Source organism: Crocuta crocuta, unplaced genomic scaffold (assembly GCF_008692635.1).
Source record: "Crocuta crocuta isolate KB4526 unplaced genomic scaffold, BGI_CrCroc_1.0 scaffold322, whole genome shotgun sequence".
Taxonomy (NCBI): Eukaryota; Metazoa; Chordata; class Mammalia; order Carnivora; family Hyaenidae; genus Crocuta; species Crocuta crocuta.
This window is the reverse complement of record NW_027532592.1, coordinates 3,312,483-3,321,332: the sequence shown is the minus strand read 5'-3', so window position 1 is coordinate 3,321,332 and position 8,850 is coordinate 3,312,483.

Sequence of the window (8,850 nt, the reverse complement as noted above, 5' to 3'; positions counted from 1 at the left end):
TGCTGCTTGGTAAAAAACCACGTTGTAATGACAATATCCTAGAAGTTAGTGGTATGTCTCTTTAAAACACAAGGAAACTGTGTGCCTAGTACTGCAGTTGAAATTTATGATAATGTGGGAAGAAAGGCCAAATGTTTCATCCCTCTTTCCTGCACTAGTTGAGGGCGCCTGGCTGGCGGAGCAGCGTGCGGATCTTGGTCTCAGGGCCATGAGTTTGAGCCCCACACCGGGTGTAGAGATACTAAAACACGATAACAAACTGAAAGCACTGGTTGGGCTGGTTCCCAATGAGGTGGCTGTTTCACTAAATACAGATGTCGGTGCATGGAACAGCCATGGACTCTGAAAGGAAACAGGTGGATTAGGCAAGGTGAGATTTTGAAGCACCACTGAACCACTGGCAAGTCCCACCTTTTCCCCCATCTGGTATCCGCCAGCCTGAACTCTAGCACATTCGAAACCTAGAAGTGAGCCTTGGGGTGCAGACGGGACCACAGGCACCCTTGGTCTGGCTCAAGGAGCAGAAGGGTGACTCCTAATATACCCAAGAGAGTGGAGAAAGCCTCTGTTGCTTTTTCCCTTTTTTGTGTTCCTTACAACCCTCCCCCAAGCAATCCCATGATGGTCACGGCATCAACTACAGGTCTTTTTCCAAAGGGGAGAGCCAATCTCCACTCCCATTTTTCTCTCTGCCCTCCATTTACTTGGCCCGGACATAAACACCGTGGCAAAAGTAGTCTTCTGGCCAGAGAACCAGAAATAGAAGGAACCAGAAAGTAACAAAGAGATCACAGAGAGGAAGGAATTCAGAAAGTGACTTCGTAAATTGTTTATGAACTGGGTCCACTCCCAAGCTGTACATATGTATGACTCTGATCCTTTTCAGCAGACCAAAGACTCCACCTGAGCTAATAAAGAGATCACCGCCCAAATCCCAGACCGGCAACTGGGAGGCATTCACGTGCAGTAGGTTCAAAAAGCACTGCAAAGATTTTGAAAGTTGAACTGATATTCCTGACTGTCGTCTGAAGGCTAGGATTCCAGGGTCTGTTCAGCTGTCAAAACATTTACTGATCTTCTACACGTGAAACATGTTTTATGTCAGTTATACCAGAATTTTAAAAAATGAACCTTTGCCTGCAACCCAGCCATGTTGACTGCCTGCTGAAAGAAAAACCCATTATTTTCCATAGGATTTAAACAGGACCCAGTTTTGTGACGATGTTCAAATGTCAAGGAAGCACTCCAGAGTTACCTGGCATACCAGGTGATGGGGGGAAATCTCATATCTCAGAAAAAAGACCATCAGGAGATGCCAGCACCGAGAGATCACAGACGTTCAGATTATCTGACAAAGACATTAAAGCAACTATTACAAAAGTGCTCTAGCCAATAATCAGCAACATTCTCGTAGCCAGTGAAAAAACCCAAATCACAGCAAAGAAATAGAAGATACATATATATCTATAAAAGAAAGAACGAAGTGGACATTTTAGAACTGAAATACACAGTTACCAAAATTAACTCCCTGAATAGTCTTTAGTGTAACAGAGGAAAGAGCGACCTTGGAGATAAACCAAGAGAATTTAATCTGAAGAACAGAAAAAGGTTGGGAGACCAGGAAGCAGCCCCACAGCAGAGCTTCAGAGACCCACAGGACAATAATACAGGCCCCAACATTTGTGCCCTCAGAATCCCGGGAAGAGTGAAGAAAGCCTGATGCTGGGGAAAGTGTGTATTTGAAGAAATATTGGCTAGAAACTTACCAAATTTGGTGAAAAACTTAAACCTATAGATTCAGGAAACTCAGAGGCCCACGCCCCAACAAGTGCATTTTTAATGTCAAAAGATAGGTCCTAAAAGCTATAAAACATTGCCGAGAGAAATTAAGATTTAAATGAGTGATCGTATTCACAGCTCAGAAGAATCATAATTATCAAAATGTCATTTTTCCCCAAATTGATGTATATATCTTCATTGTATCCCTATTTAAAATCCTAGTAGGTTTTTTTTGGTAGAAATTGATACTCTGATTCTGCAGTTCACATGGACGAGCGAAGGACCTGGTCAAGAATAGCAAAATATCTTTGCAAAAGATGAAGTAAGGTCAAGAGCTAAAACCACCTTCTCTCACGTCTTCTTATAAACCCACAGTTATTTAAGACAGCACCCACATAAATGAGATCAGAGGAGCAGAATAGGGTCCAGAAACAGACCCACACATATGCGGATAACTGATACTTCACAGAAATGCAAAAGCAAGTCATGGAGAAAGGACAGTCCATTCAACAAATGGTGCTGAGGTTGTTAGATATATTTTTAAAGATTTTATCATATAATCCACACCCAACATGGGACTCAACCCTGAGGTCAGGAATTGCACGCTCCACCGACTGAGCCAGCCAAGTGCCCCTAAAATAATGTGAACTTTGGCCTCTGCCTTGTACCATATACAAATACTAATTTAATGTGGAAACCAATTTGACAATAAACTATTTGTAAAAAAAAAAAAACAAAAAAAGAAACAAAACACACACACACACAAACAACATTGGAANATACAAATACTAATTTAATGTGGAAACCAATTTGACAATAAACTATTTGTAAAAAAAAAACAAAAAAAGAAACAAAACACACACACACAAAAACAACATTGGACAAAAATAATGAAAAAAACCTCACAAATACTAATTTAAGATGAACCATGGGGTTGCCTGGTTGGCTCAGTCAGTTGGGCATTCAACCCTTTGTCTCAGCTCAGGTCTTGATCTCAGGATCGTGGGTTCAGGCCCCACATTGGGCTCTGCTCTGGGCATGGAACCAACTTAAAGTATATAAAAAATTAAAAATGAACTTTAGTTTTAAACATAAAACCATAAAACTTCTAAAAGGAAACAAGTGGATTTTTGTGACCTTGGTTAGGCAAACATTTCTAAATCTGTATGTGATCTATATAAAAAAATTGGACCTCAAAATTAAAATCTGTTCTTCCAGAGAGAGTATTAAGACAATGGCAAGCCATGTATCAGAAAAATTTATTTGTGGGGCTCCTGGGTGGCTCAGTTGCTTAAGCATTTGATTCTTGGTTTCAGCCCAAGTCATGATCTCATGGTTTGTGAAATCGAGCTCTGCATCAGGCTCTGTCAGCAGAGTCTGCTTGAGATTCTCTCTCTCTCTTTGCCCCTCCTCTGCTTGTGCGCTCACTCGCTTTTCCAAAGCAAATAAACTAGAAAAAAAAGAAAAGGAAAAATTATTTGCAAAGCATATATATGTTATATATGTACATGTGTAATATGTGGATAATATATGAGAACTCTCATAAAAAATTTTTTAACTCAGTACTCCCCCCCCCAAAAAAAGTACAGAAAAAGTGGGAACAAACACTTCACTGAAGAAAGTGTACAGATGGTCAATAAGCACATGAAAAGATGTTCAACATCATTAGTTGCAATTTAAAATCAAATATAAAAATGAGAAGCAACCAGAACTCTCTTAAATGGCTGATAGGAATGTAACCTGATACAGCCATTTGGATAACAGGCAATTTCTTTAAAATTACGCATACATTTACCATACACACAAAGGCCTATACGTGAATGGGTTTTGTAAAGATATTATTTTAAAGTAATCTCTACACCTAACATGGGGCACAAACTCACAACCCTGAGGTCAAGAGTCACATCTTCTACCCACTGAACCGGCCAGGTGCCCCAACTTCTACATGAATGATAATAGTGACTTTATTCACTAATAGCTCCAAACTAGGAACATCTGAAAATTCCATCAACAAGTCAAGGTTTTGGATAAACATTGTGGCATGTCCTACATAGCCAAACTACTCGGCAACAAAAAGGAATAAACTCAACACACACAACAACTTGGGTGAATCTCAAAATAATTGTGCTGAGTCAAAGGAACCAGATGTTTAAGAGTTACATACTGAATGATTTAACTTAGGTAAATTTCTAGAAACTGCAAAATAATCTACAGTGACTGCAGATAGTGGTTCCTCTGGGGAAAAGGAGCATGTGAACAGAAGGAATTACAGTGAGACTCGAGGAAACTGTGGGGGTAACGGAGGTCTTCACCAACTCGCTCTTCCTGAGCTGCTCCCAGCCAACCTTCCTTCCACTGCCTCTCCCTTCACAGGAGTTTCTGCCAGTAAATCTTATTCCAGCTTGGTGTGTTTTCTGGAGGACTAGACTTGACATAGTTGCTTCATGTGTGTGTTGTCTGAATTCGAACATGTTTGCTAATTTTCTGTTGAGCTGTTGTCATTTCCTTAAGGGTTCTTGGGAGCTTGGACAAGTTCCTTAACTTCAGTGCCTCAGTTTCCTCCTATGTGAATGGCAGTAGTAATAGTATCTACTTCATAGGGTTGTAATGAAGATTAAGGGAATTAACACATGTACAGCACTTAAAACCATTTTTGGCACACAGCAGTCTCTAAGTGTTCAGTAAATGTAAAGAAATAGCAGTCCTCTGTGCAGAATGTCCTTTGTTATGTATGTTGGCAAACGTTTTCACCCAGCCTGTCCCTCATACTGCTCTTTTGTGTGGATATGATTTGGTTCCTCGCAAACCAGTTTCTTTCCTGTGGCTGCTACATCAAATTACCATAAATTTCGTGGCTTAAAACAACACAAATTTATTCCATCAAAGGATCAGAAGTCCAAAGTGAATTGTAAAGAGCTGAGAAAGCATCATAGGGCTTGTTCCTCCTGGAGCTTCTGGGGAGAATCGATTTCTCTGCCTTTCCCAGCCCCTGGCTCACAGATCCACAGTACATCACGTCTTGCCTCTTGAACTCCANCCTTAAGGGTTCTTGGGAGCTTGGACAAGTTCCTTAACTTCAGTGCCTCAGTTTCCTCCTATGTGAGTGGCAGTAGTAATAGTATCTTCTTCATAGGGTTGTAATGAAGATTAAGGGAATTAATACATGTACAGCACTTAAAACCATTTTTGGCACACAGCAGTCTCTAAGTGTTCAGTAAATGTAAAGAAATAGCAGTCCTCTGTGCAGAATGTCCTTTGTTATGTATGTTGGCAAACGTTTTCACCCAGCCTGTCCCTCATACTGCTCTTTTGTGTGGATATGATTTGGTTCCTCGCAAACCATTTTCTTTCCTGTGGCTGCTACATCAAATTACCATAAATTTCGTGGCTTAAAACAACACAAATTTATTCCATCAAAGGATCAGAAGTCCAAAGTGAATTGTAAAGAGCTGAGAAAGCATCAGAGGGCTTGTTCCTCCTGGAGCTTCTGGGGAGAATCGATTTCTCTGCCTTTCCCAGCCCCTGGCTCACAGATCCACAGTACATCATGTCTTGCCTCTTGAACTCCATTTCTTTTTTTTTTTAATTTTTAAAAAAATGTTTATTTTTGAGAGAGACAGAGCATGAGCAGGGGAGGGGAAGAAAGAGGGAGACATAGAATCTGAAGCAGGCTTCAGGCTCTAAGCTGTCAGCACAGAGCCCAACGCAGGGCTCGAACCCATGAGCCATGGTCATGACTTGAGCTGAAGTCGGACACTTAAACAAATGACTAAGCCACCCAGGTGCCCCATTTGCACCCCATTTCTGTCTTTACATCACCTCTGCCTCCTTTGACCTTCTTGCCTCCCTCTTACAAACACTGTTGTGTTTATATTTCGTGTCCACCCATGTACCCCAGGATAATGTCTTCATCCCAATCACATCTGCAAAGTCAATTTTGTCTCAGAAGGCCATGAATTCACAAGTTCTGGGGACTAGGGTATGGATATCTTTGGGGGGAGCCATTATTACTCAGCCTACTAGAGATGTGCCTTCTGTCAGATTCAAGTTCCAGATTTGGACACGGGGCACTCCCTCTCCTAGTCCACAGTTTTACGGTTCGGGCCAGATGTCAGTGTGGTTGGCATCACACACACAAAACTCAGAAGCATAGGGGACTCAGAGCCTGTGAGCTCACCACTGGCTGACTTGGGGGATGGGAGCTGTTACTCCCACTGGGTGGACAGCTCTGGGACTCCATTGATAAAGCTCCTCAGAAGGTTCCATAGAAGCAAGCACCAGTTGCCTAGAGCAGCAGCCAAGGTGAAAACACATCCTCGTATAGTCTTTTCCTCCTTTTATTTTCACCTCCCAGCCCTCCTTTCCCTGGGATGATGTCCCAAATGAGCTACTTATATGGAAGCCTGTGTCTTAACACTCTGCCTACAGAAATATCTCAGAAACTGAAGCCAAAAAGAGAGGAGGAAAAAAACGCAGGGGGAGAAAAAGAAAGGAGAGGATCAGCAGTTCAAGACTTGGATAACAGGCATTACAAAAAAAGGAAAGTGAAGTGGAAGAAATGATCAATAAGATGACTTAGGAAATGTTTGCAGAAGTAAAAGACATGAATTTGCAGACTGGAAAGGCCCTCCTAGTGCCTTGTGTGACACATAAAAGTAAACCAAGTATCAAAACCAGTGACAGGTAAAGAAAAGGTCCCTAGAAGCTTCCAGAGGGAAAACGAGGTTCTTTAAAAGGATAGATCATCAGAGTGGCTTTGGACTTAGGGCACCTGGCTGGCTCAGTCAGTGGAGCCTGTGACTCTTGATCTCGGAGTCATGAGTTTGAGCCCCACGTTGAATGTAGAGATTATTTAAACAAATAATCTTAAAAAAAAAAAAAAGGTGACTTTGGGTTTGCCAGTGGCTAGTACCAAAAATCAGGAGATCCTGGAGTAAGACCATCAGACTTCTGAGGGAGAATTATTTCATTCTGGAGTTTTGCATTAATCCCTGGGAGGCATTGAATAAAGACATTTTCCAGCCACACTTAGATTATGTTTTACCGAGGTAACAGCCCCCACCAATCTCAGTACCAGGAACAAAGTTTAATTTTTTGCTCAAATTAGAGGTAGCTGTGGTTCCTCAATCCTGCTCTTGCTCCAGTGCCTTGACTCCAGGGTCGAGGAAGAAAGAACAAAATCTCACGACAGCTCTCAAAGCCTGTGCTCAGATGTCACATCATATCTATTGGTCAAAGCAATGGACACACCCAAGCCTACCATCAGTGACCTGGTGAATTATATTCATCTGCAGGGAGGCGCTGGAGGTCACGAAGCAAAGGACAGGAATGCCTGGGAACAGAATCTACACAATGTCTCAAAACTTTATATCCCACCTCAGGGATGCGTTCCTTCAAAACAAAGGAGTGAGCCAAGGAAGAGGGAGGTGTGGGATACAGGAAGCAGACTTGTAACAGGAGGGCTCAGAACGGGTCCCCACGTGGAGGTGAAGGGGAGCCCAGCCGCAGCAGTGTGCCAGGCATGGGGCAGCCACACCAGACCAGGCAGGTCAGAAGTTTCCACAGGCACTTAAGAACCATGAAATCAAGGAAATCCAATCTTCGATTAGATTTACTAGGATGAATTTACTAGGAAGAGCTGTGCATGACTGATTGCGGGGTTGGTGTTGAAGTGGGGCTCGGATTATGCAAAATTCAAATAATGTTAAGGAAAACATGTTAAACAGGAAAAGAACATTGATCATAGTTCTATAGATCAGCCCCGAACTGACTTCATAACAATGAAAACAGCGAACAATGATATAACTAAAATCACTTGGGGGATTTGGGCAAGGATGGGAGTCCACGGAGGGACGTTCATTGAAGTAAGAGCTCATTTCCATATCCGCTGAGGTCTTCCACATACAGTGCCTGAGATGTGAGTGGGGGAGAAAAAAGGAAAGCAATATACATATACAAATATAAAAAGAATCCACTAGAAGGGTTAAACCTGGTTTTTTACTCTTCTGGGAGAATGGGGGTTGGGGGTGAAACTGCTGTTGTCTTAAACGCTTAGCGGAACCAACTGACACTTCAGATTTTTTTTTAACGTTTTATTTATTTTTGAGACAGAGACAGAGCATGAGCTGGGGAGGGCCAGAGAGAGAGGGAGACACAGAATCTGAAACAGGGTCCAGGCTCTGAGCTGTCAGCACAGAGCCCGATGCGGGGCTTGAACCCACAGACTGCGAGATCATGACCTGAGCCGAAGTTGGACGCTTAACTGACTGAGCCACCCAGGACTTCAAATTAAAACTGATTAACGCTCAACATCACTCATCATCAGAGAAATACAAATCAAAACCACAATGAGATACCACCTCACACCCGTCAGAATGGCTAAAATTAACAACCCAGGCAACAACAGATGTTCGCGAGGATGCAGAGAAATAGGATCTCTTTTGCACTGCTGGTGGGAATGCAAACTGGTGCAGCCACTGTGGAAAACAGGGTGGAGGTTCCTCAAAAAACTAAAAAAAGGCTCCTGGGTGGTTCAGTCGGTTGAGCATCTGACTCAGCTCAGGTCATGATCTCGCAGCTTGTGAGTTAGAGTCCTGCGTTGGGCTAAGTGCTGACAGCTCAGAGCCTGGAGCCTGCTTCCGATTCTGTGTCTCCCTCTCTCTGCTCCTCCCCTGCTCACTCTCTGTTGGTCTCTCAAAAATAGGTAAATATTAATAATTAATTAAAAATAGAACTACCCTATGGTCCAGCAAATGCACTACTAGATATTTATCCAAGGGATTCGGGTGTGCTGTTTTGAAGGGGCTATTGATGTTTATAGCAGTGCTATCAACAATAGCCAAAGTATGGAAAGAGCCCAAATGTCCATCAGCAGATGAATGGATAAAGAAGATGTGGTGTATACACACACACAATGGAGTATTACAATAAAAAAGAATGAAATCTTGCCATTTGCAACAACATGGATGGAACTAGAGGGTATTATGCTAAGTGAAATTAGAGAAAGGCAAATATCATATGACTTCACTCATAGGTGGAAGTTAAGATACAAAATAGATGAACATAAAGGGA